Genomic DNA, 22,189 nt, shown 5'->3' with positions numbered 1-22,189 from the left:
TGCATTAGGTAATATAATTATATTAATTTAGCAGCAAATAGCAAGACTCCAGGCCTGGTGGGTGTGGGTGCCCACTCGCTTTTATCCTGCCTTCTCTGGCTGCAGCAATTAGCTTCCTCTTGCGAAGGGGATTAGGAGGACCACCCCCCAGCAGCGGGGGTTGGGGGGGGGCTCTCGCAGAGCTGTCAGGTGTCATTCGGCTTACCCAGCCCCCCCCTCCCCGCCCCTGCAATTAACTCCATCTCCTGCTTTGCCAGCCCCTCCCCCGCGGAGACAAAGAGGCCTGTTCCCGAAGTGTCCGACCTCCTGCCCCTTCGAAGGGCCCCGCCCGCGTTTCTCCAGCAGGAATCGCCCCAGGCGCTGGGAGCCAGAGCAGGCCGGGTCTGACACCCGCCCCAGACTTTCCACGATCAGGTTTCATCTGGACTAAAGAGGGGGAAAGAAAGAACGCGCGACTTCCGCGGGCCGGAGCGGTGCGAGGGCTCGGGGGAAATGCCGGCCTAGCCTGGGTGGGAGGGGACGCGGAGAGGCTCGGGGCTCGGCCTGCGTCTGCCCGGGGACTGGGCCTTGGGACTGGGCCGGGCACAGGTGTCCCGCGGGGGGCGCCCTGACTCGACGCGGACGGGCCACCTGACCCTCCCGCGCCTGCGCTCCCACCCTCCCTGCTCTGCCATCGCCTCCTCTAACGTGCCTGGGTTCCGCCGAGGCGTGGTCGTCGGAGATGCTCTGAGGGAGGAACGACGGCTAAAAGCGGTCCTCCGGACCCCTCAGGAGGGGCAGCACCCGGATTGTCTTAAGTAGAACACACGAAAGGGGCTCTTTGGGATTTGGGATTTTTTCTCCCCAAGCAACAGACGTACCTTTCTAGACTCTCCAACTTAGAAACACAGGTTTTGTTTGTTTCACGATTAGACCTTCAGAGATCATCTGATCCCACAGCCTCCTCCTTTTCCAGATGAGGGAACTGAAAATCTGAAAGATTTTGCCTTTTGCTCAAGGTCACACAGCTCAAGTTCACTGTGCAGCTGGAACTAGAGGGTCTGAATATACGGAACCCCCCAGGTCAGTGCTTTCTGCAGCTATGATATGAAAAAAATAAGGTTGGCTGGAGGGTGGGGGGCATCCAGGCCTGGCCTGGCCTGGCCAGCTTGCGGGGAGGCTCAGCCCAGGGTTCAGATTTTCCTGGAGCCAGTCCACCAGCGGTCAGGCCACATGTGAGTAATAAAGAATTGAGTGTTGTGTACTTTAGGCTGCTCTCCCTCTTCCTGGCCCCTTTCCCCGGCCTTAACTTCCTTTTGGAGTCCCTACTGACTTCTGGGTGTCCACTATGGACCCTGTTGGAAAAATTTCAGCTCCATCTCAGAATAAAAGGAATGAAAACCTGGGGAAAGGAGCCAAGAAGGAAAGCCACAAATATGCATCTGGCCGAGGCAGAGGGAGCAGCTCCAAGAGTCTGCAGAGATGCACCGTGACTGCTGTTTGCAGAGGTTCAGCTGCCAGAGGCTCGAATGCACTCCTGGGTCCTGCCCCTGAGAAATCAGAGCAGGCAACAGAGAAGACACATGTTCCCTACCAATTTTTTCTCTGCGCCAAGTCCTTCAAGTTTCTGCAGACAATGGGGAAGGACAAGAACTATGGCATCAGACAAGAGGTGGCTGGAATTCCAGCTCCCCAACCCATTAGATGGGACCTTGAGCAAGTGACTCAACCTCTCTGAGCCTCAGTCTCTTTGCCTCTTACGTGAGAGGAACGATAGGACCGTTATGAGGACCTATATAATGTGTATTATATGAAGCACTTAGCACAGTTCTTGTACCTAGGGCTACATTATAACTTTTGTGGGTTTTAGGCATGTTAGCCTTTTCTGCCATGAGCCCTTCAGCAAAAACAAAAACATTAAAAAATTAAAAAATATTTGATGGCTGCATTTGTATAAAAGTGAACACACTAATATCGTGTAGTAAAGCTTTTTTTTTTTTTTTTTTTTTTTTTTTGAGATGGAGTCTTGCTCTGTGGCCCAGGCTGGAGTGCAGTGGTGTGATCTCGGCTCGCTGCAACCTCTGCCTCCTAGGTTCAAGTGATTCTTCTGCCTCAGCCTCCTGAGTAGCTGAGATTACAGGCACCCGCCTCTATGGCTAGTTAATTTTTGTATTTTTTAGTAGAGACGGGGTTTTACCATGTTGGCTAGGCTGCTCTTGAACTCCCGACCTCAACTGATCTGCCCGCCTCAGCCTCTCAAAGTGCTGGGATTACAGGTGTGAGCCACTGCGCCCGGCCAGTACTAAAGCATTTCTTTTTTAATCTAAAAATGTTATATATTGTTTGTTTTGTTTCTACAAAGAAATTTAAACATTTCCATGGGCCCCTAAAAGCACTGGACCTCAGCACTGTGCCTAATGGACGTTAGCCCTGCTTGTCTCCCAGCTCAAGATCTGCTTTTAGGGTAGCCCAAACATACGTACAGGCATGTCTATGATGTGTGAGGAGCCACAGCAAAGAGACAACTGAGAGAAAAGTGTAATGAGTGAGGGTGGGGGGAAGGAGGAGACAAATTGCTTTCACGAACTCAGCCTCGCCCCAGTCCTCTCTCCATCACATGGGGTGGCTGTCGTAGCCTTCCCTGCTGGATCTGTCAGGACCATGCTTCCTGTATATTAGGTCTGCCCTCTGCCCCATCAGGCCTCTATCACTATGCCCTCTGCTCACACCCAGGCAGGTAGGTAGTATGAAACCCACCTTCCCCAATAGGCCCCTCTCTGTAGTTCCTCTTCATAGACAGGCATCTATCCTGCCAGGATTCCAGTCCCTCTTGCCAGGGGGAGATCCCAGGCTTTGGGGCAACACTGCCCCAGCCTCCTGAGGCCCACATGTGGAATACCGGCCATGCCCTCCCACCTACTTTTCTCCTTAGGGAAGTCCCCACTCCGGGGTACTTTTCAGCTGCAGCAAACCTCAGAAAGAGTGGGCATGAGAGAAAAAGCCACTCTCCTGCATGATATTCGCTTTTCTTCCATCTGAAGTCACAAGGCTGGATTGTGCAGTCCGTCCCTGGGGGCACATAGCTCTTAGGATTTGCTCCCAGCTACCAGGCAACTGGCAGAGACTAAACAGCTTATGTTTCTAAAGAGGGAGTGGCTGGTGTTTATCAAAGACTGATGTGTGGGCTCCGGCCTCTCCAGACGGTGGCTGAGGCTTGTCCTGAGCTCTGGGAAAGCAGGAAGTCCCCGGCTGGGCTGGGGCTTGCTGGCTTTGCAGGAGCACTGGCAGGATCTGAGGAAAGCATTCCTCACAAATGTCTCTTTCAGAGGCTGCTAGATTCCTTAACAGCTAATTAGTGAGAAGTCACTGCCATGGTGGGGGCTGACCTAGGCCTTCTTCCACCTCCTCCTCGGGTCGAGACCCCGGGAGAGACCAGCAATGTTTTACTATGGCCGTATTTCCTCCCCCATGTCAACGCTTTCTTTAGGAATCCTCTCACGTTTAAGCCTTTTCTCAGAAACCAGCTTTTCTCTGACAAGTTTGCAGCTCAAAAGGAACTGGCTCCTCTTACTGTTGAAATCAGGCGCATCTGGAAGCAGTAAACTTTTCAGCAGGCCGAGGGGGAGGAAAAGATGTCTTGTAGGGGACAGATTCACCTCTGGGACTAATTATTCTTTATATTTCACCCGTCACATTTACCATCTTCATCAGAGCAGAGAGACAATAAGTGATCTCATTAAATCCCAGAAAGATGCTTCTCCCCTTCAAGGAGAACCTCTTCTCAACACCCTGTCCTCTGACAAGGGCCATGTCACTGAGGTTGGTACTGGGGCCTGGGAATCAGGGACGGGTGGGGTAGAGGTGCTTCCAGATGCTTTTCCTCATTTGAATATAGTTTCTGTGTTTTTTATTGCTGGAAATATCCTTGTGAGTCTGAAATCAAAGTCTTCTCTAGCCACATTTTCCCCAGATGTAGGCTTCCCTTGGAGAGAGAGAAATGAGAGGGCATGCTTGGTTGTGGGGTTAAAAAAATCATTTTGGGGGAATTAACCAGCTCTTCTCTCTTCTTCCTATCAAAAACTCATCCTGAGACTGGCTGTGTTGGCTCACACCTGTAATCCCAGCACTTTCAGAGGCCGAGGCAAGAGGATTGCTTGAGCTCAGGAGTTCAAGACTAGCCTGGGCAATGTGGTAAAACCCTGTCTCTCCAAAAAAATACAAAATTGGCCAGGCATGGTGGCACATCCTGTATAGTTTGAGCTACTGGGGAGGCTAAAGTGGGAGGATCTCTTGAGCCTGGGAGGTTGAGGCTGCAGTGAGCCGAGATTGTGGCATTGCACTCCAGACTGGGTGACAGAGTGAGATCCTGTCTCAAAAACAAGCAAACAAAACATCCTGGTAGAAAGACCAGAGAAGACACTGAAGCAGATTCTTCCAGGGCTAGGTAGCAATTGTATGAAACCCCTATTAACTTCAGTGAGTGAGGCACCTAGTTCAAGAGGCCTAAGATGAGAACCAGAGCTAGCAAATGAGACATGGAGTTTTATTAGAGACTTCCATACAGGGGAGAGAGTCCACTGGCATCAGGCTGGACAATGTAACCGACTGGTCTAGTGACAGTGGGCTGGGCAGGAAGGCTGCAATGGCCTCCAAATCTCATGCAGTTTATATAGCATTTTCACTTAGCACCCCCACTCAACCCCAGCAGGCTTCATTTAGCCCTAAAACTCAGGGCCTCAATCTCCTGTATGGCCCGTGTTCCACGGGATGTGCTGGGGACTCAGATGTTCCACATAGACAAGGGATGAATCTCCCAGTTGGCTACTCCAGATCCCCTAGCTCAGAACACACATTCAGGTGCATCTGCCATTCAGGGTCATTCTAAGGGTATGCTAAAATTATTGCTGACAGGTGCGTTTACCATACAATGACTGTCCACAAAGCCTGTGAACCCTGGTATCATATTGCTGTGATACCAGGGTTTGGAATTGTCACTTCCTTTCCCAATCACGTAAATAAGCAGCTTAGACAGGGCCACAGCATCTGATTGCTTCTCTTCCCAATCCACACCTTTTTACCCTTCAAATAGACACTATTCAATTCAAGGGGATGGGTGTAGGAAGAGAAATCCTCTCCCTCTGTACTATTGTCAGCTGTTGGCCTGAGGTGACCCAGAAGGGTCAGAACCCCATCTTCTGAAGGGTGCCTGGTATCTTTCAGGTGTTCCTTTCTTAAACTGTGATTGACAAAATTAGCATCACTTGAAAGCTCCTTAAAAAGTACACAGTCTCCTCACCCTTTCCTGCTCCACATCCCAGGCGTTTTAACAAGACCTCCAGGTGATTTGTATGAACGCTGTAGAATGAGAGGTTGTGTTCTAGATCAGTCGTTCTCAGTAATTGGCTTGGCTTAGAATCACCAGCAAGGCTTGTTAAAATGTTGACTGCAGGACCCTGCCCCAGACTTTCTGATTCCAAAGGTCTGGCATGGCTGAGAATGTACATTTTTAATAAGTTCCCATGTGGTGCAGGTGGTGCTGATCCAGGGACAACACTAACATGGTTCCCAAGCCTCATTGCATTACCCTTAAGGACTTGTGTTTAAAAATACAGATTCCTGGGCTCCACTTAAGAAATTGAGGTTCAAAGGTCTTATAATCTAATAACAGTGTTGTTAGAACAGAGTACATTGTATAGCACTTTACAGTTTACAAAATGCTTTTGTCAGAGGCTTTTGAACCCAAGCAACTCCATCTCGAATAGGAGCTGGCTAAAATGAGGCTGAGACCCACTGCGCTGCATTCCAAGAAAGGTAAGGCATTCTAAGTCACGGGATGAGATAGGATGTAAGCACAAGATACAGGTCATAAAAACTGTGGTGATAAAACAGCCTGCAGTAAAGAAGCCAGCTAAAACCCACCAAAATCAAGATGGTGACAAGAGTGACCTCCAGTTGTCCTCACTGCTACACTCCCACCAGTGCCATGACAGTTTACACATCCCATGGCAACATCAGGAAGTTACCCTATATCATCTAAAAAGGGGAGGCATGAATGATCCACCCCTTGTGTATCATATAATCAAGAAATAACCATAAAACTGGCAACCAGTGCTCGCTTCGGCAGCACATATACTAAAATTGGAATGATACAGAGAAGATTAGCATGGCCCCTGCGCAAGGATGACACGCAAATTCGTGAAGCGTTCCATATTTTTATCATTTTATGAGACCAACATCATCCTGATACCAAAACCCGGCAGAGACCCAACGAGAAAAGAAATCTTCAGGCCAATATCCATGATGAACATAGATGCAAAAATCTTCAATAAAATATTGGCAAGCCGATTGCAACAGCAAATCAAAAAACTTATTCATCATGATCAAGTAGGATTCATCCCGGGGATACAAGGCTGGTTCAACATACGCAAGTCTATCAACGTAATTCACCACATAAACAGAACCAAAAACAAAAACCACATGATTATCTCAATTGATGCAGAGAAGGCATTTGACAAAATTCAACATCCCTTTATGCTAAAAACCCTCAATAAACTCGGTATCGATGGAACGTATCTCAAAGTAATAAAAGCTATTTATGACAAACCAACAGCCAATATCATACTGAATGGGCAAAAACTGGAAGCATTCCCTTTGAAATCTGGCACTAGACAAGGATGCCCTCTCTCACCACTCCTATTCAATATAGTACTGGAAGTTCTAGCCAGAGCAATCAGGCAAGAAAAAGAAATAAAGGGTATTCAAATAGGAAAGGTGGAAGCCAAATTGTCTCTATTTGCAGACAACATGATAGTATACCTAGAAGACCCCATTGCCTCAGCCCAAAAACTCCTGAAACTGATAAACAACTTCAGCAAAGTCTCAGGATATAAAATCAATGTGCAAAAATCACAAGCATTCATCTACACCAATAACAGACTTAAAGAAAGTCAAATCAAGAGCGAACTGCCATTCGCAATTGCTACAAAAAGAATAAAATACCTTGGAATACAACTCACAAGGAACGTAAGGGACCTCTTCAAGGAGAACTACAAACCACTGCTCAACGAAATCAGAGAGGACACAAACAGATGGAGAAACATTCCATGTTCATGGTTAGGAAGAATTAATATCGTGAAAATGGCTATACTGCCCAAAGTAATTTACAGAATCAACGCTATCCCCATCAAGCTACCATTGACTTTCTTCACAGAACTGGAAAAAACCACCATGAACTTCATATGGAACCAAAAGAGAGCCCGCATAGCCAAGTCAATTCTAAGCAAAAAGAACACAGCGGGGGGCATCACACTACCGGATTTCAAACTATACTACAAGGCTACAGTAATCAAAACAGCATGGTACTGGTACCAAAACAGAGATATAGACCAATGGAACAAAACAGAGGCACCGGAGGCAACACAACATACATACAACTATACAATCTTTGATAAACCCGACAAAAACAAGCAATGGGGCAAGGATTCCATGTTTAACAAATGGTGTTGGGAAAACTGGCTAGCCATGTGCAGAAAGCAGAAACTGGACCCCTTCCTGACACCTTACACTAAAATTAACTCCAGATGGATTAAAGACTTAAACATAAGACCTGGCACCATAAAAACCCTAGAAGGAAATCTAGGCAAAACTATCCAGGACATAGGAGTAGGCAAGGACTTCATGAACAAAACACCAAAAGCATTGGCAACAAAAGCCAAAATAGACAAATGGGACCTAATCAAACTCCACAGCTTCTGCACGGCAAAAGAAACAGTCACTAGAGTGGATCAGCAACCAACAGAATGGGAAAAAGTTTTCGCCGTCTACCCATCTGACAAAGGGCTGATATCCAGAATTTACAAAGAACTCAAACAGATTTACAGGAAAAAAACAAACAAGCCCATTCAAAAGTGGGCAAAGGATATGAACAGATACTTTACGAAAGAAGACATATATGAGGCCAACAATCATATGAAAAAATGCTCATCGTCACTGGTCACCAGAGAGATGCAAATCAAAACCACATTGAGATACCATCTCACGCCAGTTAGAATGGCGATCATTAAAAAATCTGGAGACAACAGATGCTGGAGAGGATGTGGAGAAAAAGGAACACTTTTACACTGTTGGTGGGAGTGTAAATTAGTTCAACCATTGTGGAAGACAGTGTGGCGATTCCTCAAGGCCTTAGAAATAGAAATTCCATTTGACCCAGCAATCCCATTACTGGGTATATATCCAAAAGACTATAAATCGTTCTACTATAAGGACACATGTACACGAATGTTCATTGCAGCACTGTTTACAATAGCAAAGACCTGGAATCAACCCAAATGCCCATTGATAATAGACTGGATTGGAAAAATGTGGCACATATACACCATGGAATATTATGCAGCAATCAGAAATGATGAGTTTGTGTCGTTTGTAGGGACATGGATGAATCTGGAGAACATCATCCTCAGCAAACTGACACAAGAACAGAAAATGAAACACCGCATATTCTCACTCATAGGTGGGTGATGAAAAATGAGAACACATGGACACAGAAAGGGGAGTACTAAACACTGGGGTCTATTGGGGGGAAAAGGGGAGGGCCAGTGGGAGGGGGAGGTGGGGAGGGATAGCCTGGGGAGAAATGCCAAATGTGGGTGAAGGGGAGAAGAAAAGCAAAGCACACTGCCATGTATGTACCTACACAACTGTCTTGCATGCTCTGCTCATGTACCCCAAAACCTATAATCCAATAAAAAATTAAAAAAAAAAAAAAACTGGCAACCAGCAGCCCTCAGTGCTGCTCTGCCTGTGGAGTAGTCATTCTTCTATTCCTTTACTGTCCTAATAAACTTGTTTTCACTTTGCTCTCTGAACTTACCTTCAATTCTTTCTTGCATGTTCAAGAACCCTCTCTTGGAGTCTGGATCAGGACTCCTTTCTGGTAATAAAATGAGAGCATTCCCTGGCTCCTTTGCAGCATGTGCAACAGGGATGTGGCTTATTTATTCAGTCCCCCAAACGCTCAAATCCCTTAATGTAGGGGGAGCATGCAGGTGAGCAGGTGCAGGAGCTGGGGTGAGCACTTTTGGGCTCCAGCCCCACCAGAGTGTCTAGGGGTGTTACAATGCTTTTTTATCCCTGCCATACAGGGACAGCTTAACTGTTAAACAGCTGAGTGAAGAGTCAGTGTGACACCCTTTTTGGGTTCCTGCATCCAGTGCATCCTGAATTCTTGTCCAGTGTCCAGGAAGAATCTGGTCACACAGACTTGAAGGATGGTGAAAGCAGGGATTTTGTTGAGTAATGGAGGTGGTGCTCATTGGGATGGGGAGCTGGGGAGGGGATGGAGTGGGAAGATGATCTTCCTTTGGAGTTTGGTGATCCTGCAGCTAGTCTCCTCTCCAATCACGCCCAGCTGATCTCCTCTCAACATTCAGACACTTCCTCTCTTCTCTGTTACTCTGCTGCGCTACTCTGCTTCTCTTCTGCTTGTGGAGCCTGGGGTTTGAGGTTTTTATGGGTACAGAATGGAGGGTATGGTAGGCCAGGGTTGGTTTGGAAAACACTCAGACAGGAAAACAGGGATAACTGTTCTCATTTAGAGCCATGGTGTCCAGGCTTTAGGGTGGGGCCTTTGCTGGGGAACCACTCTCTTCTACCCAGTATTTCCCTACCTCCTGTCCATATCAGTAAGACTTTTATGAACAATATTCCATTTACTCTTTTGAATGAAGAATCTTGTTACAAATAAGGAGGAAGGTCAGGCTCTGAGAGGTTAAGCAATTTATCTAATATTTCTTAGTGAGTAAGCCAAGATTTGAACCCAAGAATTCAACCTAAACTTTCTGTCTCATCATAGCCTATTACAAAATCATTGTAAAGACTGAGTCCATTTCAAGTATTTTTAGTTAACTGTTCATAAGATTTTTCAGAGGTAGTTTTATGGTTTTGTGGAATGTGGTTAATGAACAGTTAAGATTGTTTTTTACAGAGAAGCATCCATTCCCATGCTGGTAATATCCTTGGGTACTTAGAAGCATGCCACATAGATTGAACATGTCTTCTCTGATTTTGACTACCCTTTCAATTCACCTTTTTTTTTAACAGGTTAAGAAAAAGTTAAAAGACCCAACCCTTTCTTTGAAGGTCAAACTGATCAAGTTTTGATTAAGCTGAGGATGAATCGGTAGTTTACTGTGTGTGCAGACTCCCAGTCCACATCACTGCCATCATGCCCAACTAAGCTTTTTCAAAGGAAAGCCATCTGCTTGCATTGTAAGTACTAGTTGTTGATGACAAAAAAAAAAACATTGTATGCCTCAGGCTGTATCTATGAAAAAAAAAATCTTCCCTGAATCTGTCCTCAGATCCTTTTTAATGCAAGTTGAGACCAGAGGTTTCCTAGCTGGCTGGGACCAAGAACAATGCCCTGTAGCTGTGGGTGTGGGAGTCGGTGCGGCTTGTCATCTGACAGCTTTTGAAGAGGTGTCAAAAAACGGCCATTTTGAAATAAGTGCTCCTGTTACCTAAAAGAGGGCAGTGCCTAGGTCAGAAATGTCCAGCGGTCTCCTTGAAAAAAGAGAAGGGGAGAAAACAACTTTCCTAGCTGGAAGCAGAACTGATATTCTCCCGTTTTGTGAACCCCTTTCCCAGAGGTGTTTCTGGGAGCACCGAGATCAAATTACAAAAGTATTTTCTGCTTCACAATTACTTAGTTGGGTTTTTCTTTCTTTCTTTCTTTCTTTCTTTCTTCCTTTTTTGAAATAGGGTCTCACTCTGTCACCCAGGCTAGAGTGCAGTGGCGCAATCTTGGCTTACTGCAGCCTCTACCTCCAGGGCCCAAGTGATCCTCCCACCATAGCCTCCTGAGTAGTTGGGACCACAGGCACATGCCACCATGCCCAGCTACTTTTTGTGTTTTTGGTAGAGATGGGGTTTTATCTTGTTGGCCAGGCTGGTCTCGAACTCTGGGGCTCAAGCGATCCACCTGCCTCAGCCTCCCAAAGTGCCAGGATTATGGGTGTGAGCCACACGCTCCGCCTTAGTTGGGGTTTTAACTGGCAAAACTTTCTTCTTTCAAAGTCCAGTACTCCATTGATTTTCCCCTTTCCTCCCTCTCTGGTAGGGACAGCCGTGGGGAAGTTGAGATGCTGCAGAAGAGTGTGCCGAGGGTGCCTATATGCACATGCCATAACCAGGAAATATTTTTAGAAATCCAGAAAAAAAAATTATCTCCTGGGCGAATGGTGTCGATTTTGTGCTGTTTGGGGAAAGTGGCTCATCACAGTAAATGCGTGTTTCTCTGATGCCTTAAGTATTCTCTCTGCCTCAGATGAGCAGGTTATTAAGGTAATGTTACCCTTTATTGCTGAAAAGCAGTGTAAATAGACACCCAGACTACAGAGATTACTTGCTTTCAAACTGCAGAAATGAGACACTTTCTCTTACAATTTCCCTTTCCACCAAATAGCATACCCTATTTACTTGGGGGAAATAGTCGCCTTCTTATAATGACCACACCCATTTGCTCAGATGGAAAAAGCTGGCAAAGTAAGTGCTGTTATTATCTGGGCAAATCTTTGAGTTTTCTTCCTCATCCTGTGTTGTGCTGCTCTGAGCTCACTGCCCTCCCTTCATTCAGTCGCATACAGAAGATACTGCCCCTCCTGCTCTGCACAAGGGTCAAGGAACTCCCAGTCCCAGGATGGAGGGTGTCTCTTGACTGATGGGGATGGGGTAGGGGTGAGAATGGTTTCAGGACCATCTGATACTAAGAGAGGAGACTCAGCCTGCTGCCCTTGGAGAGCTCTCAGCTGATGAAAAAGACACAGTCCTGACATGAGAAAATTTACACACACACATGCACACATAGACACATACATATATACATATACATATGTGCACATATATACACATACATTTCCACCAAATATTATATATTAATTTACATTTTTCTTGGAATACAGAGAGAAAAGTAGCATTTGATGAATAATACTGAGACTAAGAGACAGCATAATTAGTATTAGTTAACCCAAACTATGGAGTTAGTGCTGGGGAACAGAGGTCTTAAAGGGAGGGGGTGTTTGGCTCCACATGAGAGAGTCAGTGTGACTTAGGTATACTCTGAGTGCTTAATATTAGGCTGGGAAAGAATAGCAGAGACTCCGCCTGCTGCTTCCCGACAGGGATTTCTTTATAACCAAAGCACAATAGCTTTACCCAGCCCACTGTAACAGGATAAACAAGTTTGATGGAACTTCCAAATCTATTTTCTATTGTAAGTTCGTTTATTGAATAAAATAGCAATTCAACATGTTTGCAAATCATGGAGCTGTTAGATGCCAACGCTGGCAGAGATTCATGTGTTTACTGTACAGCTCGCCCAGTTAGGCTCTGCTACTCAGCAGAGCAGCAATGTGGAATTCCAAACAGCTGCAAGTAGTAAGTGGAAAGCGATTTTTGCTAATCATCCAGGGGGTTATGTGGCATGGTGGAAACTGTTCCAGACAGCAACTTGTGTGTAGCATCAGGACCTGGAAGCAGCTTCTGGAAACTTGCTTTTTGGACTGATAAAAATTAAGAGCGAAGTGGTAACGTGATCTTGTACACTTGCATTTAGTATTGCCTAATGTGAACCTGAATTTGTTTTACATTAGAAAACCCCTATTCAACAGCTTTTGGGACTGATTCCCAGCATCTGAGGAAAATGCACGAAAGCAAAGATGTGATCCACTTACGGGGGAAAATAGGAGAGCTACCTCCCCACACTTCTCCAAAGGATTAAAAAATTCTTCTGAGGATATGTGTGGTTTTAAAAATCTATGTTGAATGTAGAATTAACTTATGTCCATTCAGCCAGAGAAAAGTTTATCTCGGTTTCTCAGTAAAAGCACATTTTCAAGATATAGATGTGGAATCAGGGGCTCGGTGGCGGTCTACCAAGAAGTATACCTAATCTGTGAATACCCCTACCCAAGGTGGCCACTCTAAAACTCAGGATTTCCTAGGCCTACCATCACCTTTTGCCATGCAATGATCCACAGTCCTGTTCCACTGTGTCCTGGCTAGAGATTAGAATGAGCTTTGGAAGCTCAGGCTAGAGGCTGCATATCTCTCCCATCAAGAATGGGAAGTGAAGACCCTTTGCTGCTGCTTTTTGTCTGTGGCTGGAGCACTGAGAACATGGCCTCGAAGCAGGCTGCCAGGTGCACAAATAGCCAGGCTGTCTGCTAGGTCCCTTTTGTCCCGGTCTTTGGCATCCGAGGTAGCCCTCGCCTGTGTTGCAGCCGCCTAGCTGGTTGCTGCCAGCTCAGCTTCCCAGGACTTGGGCCTAATCCCGGTCTCACGCCTCACATGGAGCTGGCTGGTTCCTGTTAGCATTTCAGTTTACCCCTAATGGCAAGCATCGTTGCTGCCAAGTACTCATGAAACTGGATTCCTGTTTGTCCCCCTCTGATCAGACCCTTCTGGATCACTTTGCCTGCTTGGAAACAGACGGCAATTATGCCACATCCCTTGGACTTGTCTATGGCTGCTCAGGGAAGAGCTGTGTCTGGTCTGTATGCTCTGATTCATGATATCCCCTTTCCTCTAGACTATAGTGCAACTGGCTTCCATCTGGAATTCTAGGTAATACTAACCCCTCTTTTGGAATAGCTTCTTATAGTTATGATCTGTGCTGAACAAAATAATCTTATCAAGTGCAGTGGCTTTCAGAGAATGTTATCTACCTTTCAAAGTAAAGTTCTCAAGAACATTCTAGAAGATCACATGTTTTGTTTTATTCTTAGCAGCTTAGCTCAAGGCATTGGGGATTTGATAGATTTATGACAAGGCCTTTTTCAAATACGTTAATCTGGCTAGCTTTGGTCCTCAAAAGAATGCTCTGTCCTCGAGCAGGCCCCTCTTATCAGACACAGCTACACAAATGGGTAAGTTCTTGCAAATGGTCTATCAACTGATCATAGAGGAAAATAATTAGCTAAGTCTTTAATTATGCCTGAGTGATTTTTTTGTTTGTTTGTTTTTTTAGATAGGGTCTCACTCCGATCACCCAGGCTGGAGTGCAGTGGCACTATCTGGGCTCATTGCAGCCTTGACCTCCTAGGTTCAGGTGATTGTCCCACCTCAGCCTCCACAGGTGCAGGCCACCATACCCGGCTAATTTTTTGTTATTTTTTTTAGTAGAGATGGGGTTTTACCAGGCTGCTCTTGAACTTCTGGACTCAAATGACCGCCTTCACCTCCCAAAGTACTGGAATTACAGGCATGAGTCACCATGACTGGCCTCAGAGTATACTTTAACTGAAGCTGTTTTCAGGGGGCACTGTTGGGGTTACACTGGTGTGAGGTGGGAGTGAGCCATGAGCCGGCCTCTGTCCCTGCCCCACAGAGTCATCTTGACCACTGTGTGCTGCCGCAGGGACTGTTGCAGCCTTGGGATGGTCTGCACTGTGAGGAGGGCCTGCAGGACCAGGTCTTTCCGACCTGGAGTGAGTGTAGAGCATGGCTGGACCCATTTCCTGCTGCCAGATTTAAGAAGTTTGCCACAGAAGATGAGACCTGGGCCTTTGTCAGGAAATCTGCAAGCCTGAAAGTTTCAGAAGGGCAGAAAAATACAAGAATCACAAACAAAAGCCAGCAAGGGACTCCGTGAGCCACTGAACAAAGATGGCGATGAAAGCACAGAGCCATGTTTAAAGCCTGCAAAGCAAATCACAGAGCCAGCGCCTACACTGAGCAGAGACATTTTCTTTTCTTTTTTTTTTTGAGACGGAGTTTCGCTTTTGTTACCCAGGCTGGAGTGCAATGGCGCGATCTCGGCTCACCGCAACCTCCGCCTCCTGGGTTCAGGCAATTCTCCTGCCCCAGCCTCCTGAGTAGCTGGGATTACAGGCACGCGCCACCATACCCAGCTAATTTTTTGTATTTTTAGTACAGACAGGGTTTCACCATGTTGATCAGGATGGTCTTGATCTCTTGACCTCGTGATCCACCTGTCTCGGCCTCCCAAAGTGCTGGGATTACAGAGCAGAGACATTTTCTTACATGGGAGGCTTCGTTGTAGTCTCTACACTGATGGCTGCTGTTCCAGTAATGAGTGGAAGAGGGCACTAGTGGGAACTGACGTTTACTGGGGGCCAGGCCATTCTTTAAATGTAGGCATTAGACTTCCTGGGTGACAGACAAACCAAAGAGCAGAAATTTGTGCAGCCTGCAATGCCATAGAGCAAGCAAAGCCTGAAAACATCAATACATCAGCTTTGTACACAGAGAGTGTGTTCACTGTAAATGGTGTAACTAACTGGGTTCAGGGTTGGAAGACACACAGGTAGAAGACAAGTACAGAGAAAGAGGTGATGAACAACGAGGACTTTGTGACATTGGGACACTGGAGAAGCTCACTCAAGGCATGGACATTCAGTGGATCCTTGTTCCTGGTCATCCAGGGTTTATAGGCAATGAAGAAGCTGACAGATTAACAAGAGGAGCTAAACATTCTGAAGACTAAGCAAAGTGACTTTATTACTTGGGAAAACTCGGGCCAGTGGCTGTTTCACTACTTTTGCTTACTGGTATGGAACAGAGACTGCAGGCTGAACCATTGCAGTCGATGGGCAGATGTGGCTTTCACACTGAATCATGGTGGCATGTGGCATTCTGTGATACGTTTTGATAAAAAGTGGTTAAATATATATTGAACATCTTTGAGATTTAATAATTCTGTGAGATTTCAGCATTTTGCTTATTAGGTTTGGTACTGTTCTTTCTTTTTTTTTCAGAGACGGGGTTTCACCATGGCCAGGACTATCTCGATCTCCTGACCTCGTAATGCGCCCGCCTCAGCCTCCCAAAATGCTAGGATTACAGGCGTGAGCCACCGCGCCCGGCCTAATACTGTTCTTTATTATTTTATTGAATCTGGTTTAAAATGCCGCAGCTTTGATTTGTTTGTTGTTGTTGTTGAGACGGAGTCCTGCTCTATCACCCAGGTTGGAGGGCAGTGGTGCAGTGGTGTGATCTCAGCTCACTGCAACATCCACTTTGTGGATTCAAGTGAGTCTCCTGTCTCAGCCTCTGGAGTAGCTGGGACTACCGGCACACCCCACCACACTCGGCTAATTTTTATATTTTCAGTAGAGATGGGGTTTCACCATGTTGACCACGCTGGTCCCAAATTCTTGACCTCAAGTAATCCACTCACCTCAGCCTCCCAAAGTGCTGGGATTACAGGTGTGAACCACCGGGCCTGGCCCACAGCTTTGATTTTGATAAGAAAAATAAATTAATTAAAAATAAATAAATAAATAAAAACTAACCGTGGTTCAAAGATGTGTGTTAGAAGTCTAGAAATATTCTGAAGCATCCATTTACCTTCCAGTTCACAGATGAGTCTCCTGCTTTTACAGGTGACTTGCACCTGTGGGCACATTAAAGAGAGATGCAACCAGGGGTCTAGGCGGGCTGCTCATCAGGGAGGATGTGAGCTGGTCTCAGCCTCACATACCTACTTGATGGGCACTGACGTAGTGGGCAAAGCCTGCACACAGGCGACCCTGGCTGCTAGGCCACTTTCTAGGAACAGTTACAACTTGTAAAGACCAAGATGCGTAAATAAATCTTTCCAAAATTTCTTTGGCTCTTTTGTTGAAAACTGTGCATACTTAAAAAAAAGTTTGACATGATGATCAATTTAGTTTTAAACCTTTTTATCATAAAATAAAAGCATGTAGGAAGACAGACAGACACACACATGCTATTTTCATTGAGACTTCTGCCTAGAAGAAAATCCTTATTGATCTGTGTGTTATGAAGGCTAGTGACATTTACAACTGTTGACAACATTCAGACAATTCTTATTTATTAATGAAACTTTAATCTTTAAAATCCATCCTTTCTATTATAATTTTTTTTTCTTTGAGACAGGGTCTTGCTCTGTTGCCCAGGCTGGAGGGCAATGGCATAATTTCAGCTCACTGCAACCTCTGCCTCCTGGGTTCAAGGGATTCTTGTGCCTCAGCCTGCTGAGTAGCTGGCATTATAGACATGCGCCACCATGCCCAGCTAAGTTTTGTACTTTTAGTAGCGGCTTTTCACCATGTTGACCAGGCTGGTCTCAAACTCTTGGCCTCATGTGATCAACCTGCCTTGGCCTCCCAAAGTGCTCGGATTACAGGTGTAAGCTATGGCTCTTGGCCAAAACCTGCCTTTAACAAAAACAGGCTCATGCCTGTAATCCAAGCACTTTGGAGGCCAAGGCGGGCAGATCACCTGAGGTCAGGAGTTCAAGACCAGCCTGATCAACATGGTGAAACCACATCTTAAAACAACAAAAAACAAAATAATCTGTTAACCGAAATGCACACAGAAACACAACTTGTAAGTTGTCCATTTTTTTTCTTGCTATGGAAAATTAGATAACAACTGCTGAACAGGCTCATAAACTATAACTTGGAAATATAGTTAAAACAAAGGTATATAAGATTGTTTACTACTATTTTGCTTATTTCCAATAGATAGAATCACTATAAATGTCTGACATTGAGATTTGTGTTTGTTCATCTCTGGTTTGTGCAAAAGGAATAAAACAGTATTCCCAAACATTTAATATTTTAATTGCTTTGCTATTTTCAGTGGGTTTTAGAAACAAATCACTTACTCTGGTCTCTTCCATTAATTAAAGGTTATTACTGCTTCAGATCGTCTTTTGGCTAGATTGCATATACAAGTAAATGTGTTATTCATTGAAAATCTACTGGGTACACATTGCCAGGCTTAGTAAAGGGTGCCCTAAAGCAGAGGTGTTTGAGACTTTTCCATTAAGCTATGAAGGCCTTTTTGTTAGTTACAAAGCTCCTCTTACTGTAGGTAAAATAAGTGAAATAGTGGCTGACGTTGAGTTGGTGGTAGAAGGCCCAGACCCTGCTCTAAGCCACTTATCCAGTCTCACAGGTCTCCTCAGAAAACCTAGACTATTATGGAGCACAGTTTGAAAACATGCCTGTTAGATGAGGTGCAATTTCAACCTTAGTGTTTCTTGGGTACCCAGGGGGGCACCTTAATAGGAGTAACCCATGCCAGTCACCATGGTTCACACCTGTAATCCCAGCACTTTGGAAGGCTGAGGTGGGTGAATCTCTTGAGTTCAGGAGTTTGAGACCAGCCTGGGTAATATGGAAAAACCTCGTCTCTACAAAAAATACAAAATTAAAAAAAAATACTAATAACCCAAGTTTTGACTCTTCTTACCACATGCTCAACCAGGACCTTCTATTTGTTTCAACAAAGTTCCAACCAAACATCATAGAATATGTCTCACATGTCCTCATGAATGGTGACCCTGTTATTATTATAGTCAACACAGATTCCTCTAGGCTCATCTCTCTTCTCTGATCGCAGCCCCACCAGTGTTCTCTGTCCACAAAACCTCTCGAGAGTGACTCTCCATTGCCCCAGCTTCTGGCCACCACAATCAGAATTTCAACATCCAAGCCAACTGAATCCAGAGGCCAAACTTTCCAATCCATGAGGGCCAGAACAGCACTATGTTCTGGCCCATCTGTCCAGCAACCTGTGTCATGTTGGTCCCTTGGGAAAGTAAGAATGATACTCTTGCCTCAGGCCTCACTGAGTCTCTCACAGAGACCAATAGTATAGCTTCAGCTCACAGCCCCTTTTCTACAAGGCTCAGACACCAAACTAAGGTGCCAGGTATGGAACAAATTCCACTTTGGCCTTTCATATTTCCCTCCCACCAGATAGACACCAAACCTCCTCCCTTCTGTTCCTACCCCATATAGCAAACCTACAAATTGACTATTCTTGTCCACCCAGCAGTTTAGCTCCATTCTTTGACATGTTTAAATCTCAGTCTGGGCTCAAAGTGGAAATAAGTCATCAGATGACATTATTCTAAACAAGTTTGATATCAGCTGTCTTGTTTTCCTTAGATTGACACCATTGATTTCTTCATGCCATGGCTGAGCTCAACCCTCAGGTGCCATGAGCTCAGAAGGAGAGATGTGCTCAGGACAGGAGGCAGCTTCAGCATATGCACCCATCTCTTTGGCCCTTGGAATGAATGTGTTATCTAAAGGGCAGCTACTGTCTTTACTAGATGTCCTGGAAAATTATGAAGAAAAACAAACTAACAAACCACAAAAGCTATTTCCTGATTTTTCCAGCAACTTTGACTAGCTTTGAGTAGGTTGTTTTTATTATTTCTTCCTTTGGGGAATAAATTCAAGTTGTGTATTTATTTCTGCAACATTGAGAAACACAAAGAGAAAGTCTCCCAAAAGGATGGTCCTCTTTCCCATTCCAGATATTTGCCAACAACCACATGAAAAGGGAAAATATGCTTGAAGACATTGCATTATGCAATAGTTTTGCCTTATCATAATACTTATAATTCCAGTTCCATTTTAAATTCATTTGAGGTGTGACTTCCCACTCCCCTGCACCATCCAAAGCCACTTAAAGACCTAAGTGGGCTGGGCATGGTGGCTCATACCTGTAATCCCAGCACTTTGGGAGGCCAAGGTGGGTGGATTGCTTGAACCCAGGAGTTTAAGACTAGCCTGGGCAACCTGGGGGAAACCCTGTATCTGCAAAAATTAGCCAGGCATGGTGGCATGTACCTGTAGTTTCAGCTACTCAGGAGGCTGAGGTGGGTGAATCACTTGAGCCCAAGAGGTCGAGGCTGCTGTAAGCCAAGATTGTGCCACTGCACTCCAGCCTGGGCAACAGAGTGAGACCCTGTCTCAAAAACAAAAACAACAAAACTAGATGATAAAGAAATTATCACACTGATAACAGCCTCTCTCATATTACCAGAGAGAACACAATTCCGGTAAAAGCCAGTCGTGACCACACTCAGCATCTAGGATGGAGAAATACTGTTGTGTTCTTTTCCCATTGGCTCTCCTTTTGGTCATATGAAGACAGCTTTAGGGCATTTGGAAGGCCCTTCTTGAGAACTTCTCAAGGCTGGTTTCAGTTACTGGCACTTAGAGTACAACGTGTTTAGATTTTTCCAAGAGGACCATCCCTAAGCAATCTTTCACCTGCCAATAGCAACAGCATCTCATAACCACGATGTGCTACTGTGGGCAAAGAATGCCACCCTCTTCAAGGTAAGGAAAGAATGGAACAAAGGCAGTTAAAGGAATTGGGGCATATAAATGTATTGGCTTCCTATAGCTGCAGTAACAAAGTACCCCAAACTTGGTAGCTTAAACCAACAGAAATTTATTCTCTCAGAGTTCTGGAGTCAGACGTCTAAAATCAAGGTGCTAGGAGAGTTTGTTCTTTCTGCAGGCACTGAGGGAAAAGCTGTTCTATGCCTCTTGCCTGTTTTCTGGTGTCTGCAGGCAATCTTCAGGGTTCTTTGGTTTGTAGTCTCTGTCTCTGTCTTCACATTGTCTTCTTCTCCATGTGTCTTCTCCCCTCCCCTCTTCTGCCCTCCCCTCCTCTCCTCTGCTTTCCTCTCCTCTTCACTGCTCTTTTCAAGATACTTGTCATTGGATGTAAGCTGATCCTAATCAAACATAATCTCATCTCAAGATCCTTAATTAATTACATCTGCAAAGGTCCTTTTTAAAAATAAGGGCATTTGAAACTAGCCTGGGCAACATGGTGAAACCCCGTCTCTACAAAAAAATACAAACAATTAGCCAGGTGTAGTGGTGTGCACCTGCAGTCCCAGCTACCCAGGAGGCTGTGGTGGGAGAATCACCTGAGTCTAGGAGGTTGAGGCTGCAGTGAGCCACGATTGTGCCACTGCACTCCAATGGTAGAGGAGCGTCTGATCTCTATCTCCATGTGGGTGATAGATGAGACCCTGTGTCAAATAAATAAATAAATAAAATTTAAAAATAAAGATAAAAATAGGGGCATATTCACAGATTCTGTATATTTTTTTGTGGGTGGGGGGGATGGTGGCACCATTCACCACCATAACATGTAAAGGAATATAAATCCAAGTAAGAAAGGCAACAAATATATCTATAATCCTTTAAGAACAGATAAATTAGACTTGAGTTATAAACTGGGGATCAAGATATTGAGTTATAGTCTAAGTTCTGTCAATGGTGACTCTTAGATATTGGACAAGACCTTCTCCTTTGCAGGCCTGGTATCTGCATTTTTAAAATGAGAGGATGGATTAAATTAGCTTGAAAGCATGTTCCAGCTCTGGTGTTCCATGATTCCATATGAACACCCTTTCTCCTAATGAGTTCTCACATGTGCTTCTGTGCGCATACACATGTGCTTTCTCATGTGGGGCATCTGGAAGCTGGCTTCCATTGTGTCATGTTTGACTTGGCTGTGGAAATAAATTTGGCAGTGCTTAGAAATGCCACACCTTTATATTCTGAGTTTTCTACAGTCTTCTTGGTGTCCTGGACTTTGGATCACTTTCCTTTCTTATTTTCCAGTTTGTGTATTTCAGCCTGCTGTCTTCAGCCGCCGCTGCTTTTTCTGCCCTAGGAGCAGCCCAGGTCTCAGATGACTGTCCTGGCACTGGCAGATGACCTAAGAGGGTAATAAACAGATAAAGAAGAGAGACTTGGAAATTCCATGGCATCACTTCTTCTGGAACTCTTGATGGTAAAATGACCACATGCCGGAAATTACACTGTAACTCTTCTCCAGAAAATCTGTGTAGCATCTAATTTTGGTGGATTAACTGAGTCTTATTATCCCATACTTCATGTGAGAGCTGTGCAAGGGAAGGGTACAGTCATGGAATCACAGAATGGCAGAGCTGGAGAAACTGTACACTCTTTTTTCTACGTACAGTGCATTTTTTCTTGCATTTTTAAAAAAACCTAAGTTCCATGAGAGTACAGAGTGCTGTTCACAGCCTTCTCTCCTCAGCACCTAGCCCAGGGTGTGGCCGGTAGTAGGCACATGTCAAATTTCTGATTATGAATGAAAACGAATGCAAATCAGATTCTTAGAGTTCAGATCTCATGCAATGTCCTCATTTCTGATTCCTTTTCAGTAGCCAGAAATGTTAGTAGGCTCACACTTCAGTTTCTCTGCTAAATAACTGATGAATTAAAATGGACTAAAAATATCAAGAGAATTATCCTATAAGAAGGAGCTCTGCTCTCCTTCCACTGTAGGCATTAAGAATAACCCTTTAACATACCTGCTTTGTAAATCTAGGCATTTTTAACTTTAGATTTTCTTAAACTTCTGTCTCTGC

At 45.0% G+C, this 22,189-nt stretch overlaps 1 long non-coding RNA gene and 1 other non-coding gene across 4 annotated transcripts; both read left to right on the top strand.

Moving 5' to 3' along the window:
- The first annotated feature begins 664 nt into the window (after positions 1 to 664).
- Positions 665 to 21,704, top strand: LOC144580323 (uncharacterized). 3 transcript variants are annotated; one of them, XR_013529620.1, is made up of 4 exons: positions 665 to 1,062; positions 10,081 to 10,248; positions 18,924 to 19,176; positions 19,810 to 20,102. It is a non-coding gene; the product is annotated as an uncharacterized LOC144580323 (long non-coding RNA). The 3 variants fall into 3 exon arrangements; XR_013529621.1 differs by lacking the exons at positions 18,924 to 19,176; positions 19,810 to 20,102 and adding an exon at positions 21,414 to 21,704; XR_013529619.1 differs by lacking the exons at positions 18,924 to 19,176; positions 19,810 to 20,102 and adding an exon at positions 11,099 to 11,893.
- LOC118149658 (U6 spliceosomal RNA) lies at positions 6,088 to 6,194 on the top strand. Its single transcript, XR_004737212.3, has one exon. It is a non-coding gene; the product is annotated as a U6 spliceosomal RNA (small nuclear RNA).
- Positions 21,705 to 22,189: the final 485 nt, after the last annotated feature.

Source organism: Callithrix jacchus, chromosome 19, assembly GCF_049354715.1.
Source record: "Callithrix jacchus isolate 240 chromosome 19, calJac240_pri, whole genome shotgun sequence".
In the NCBI taxonomy this organism is placed as follows: domain Eukaryota; kingdom Metazoa; phylum Chordata; class Mammalia; order Primates; family Cebidae; genus Callithrix; species Callithrix jacchus.
This window is presented reverse-complemented; position numbering and strand designations above follow the sequence as displayed.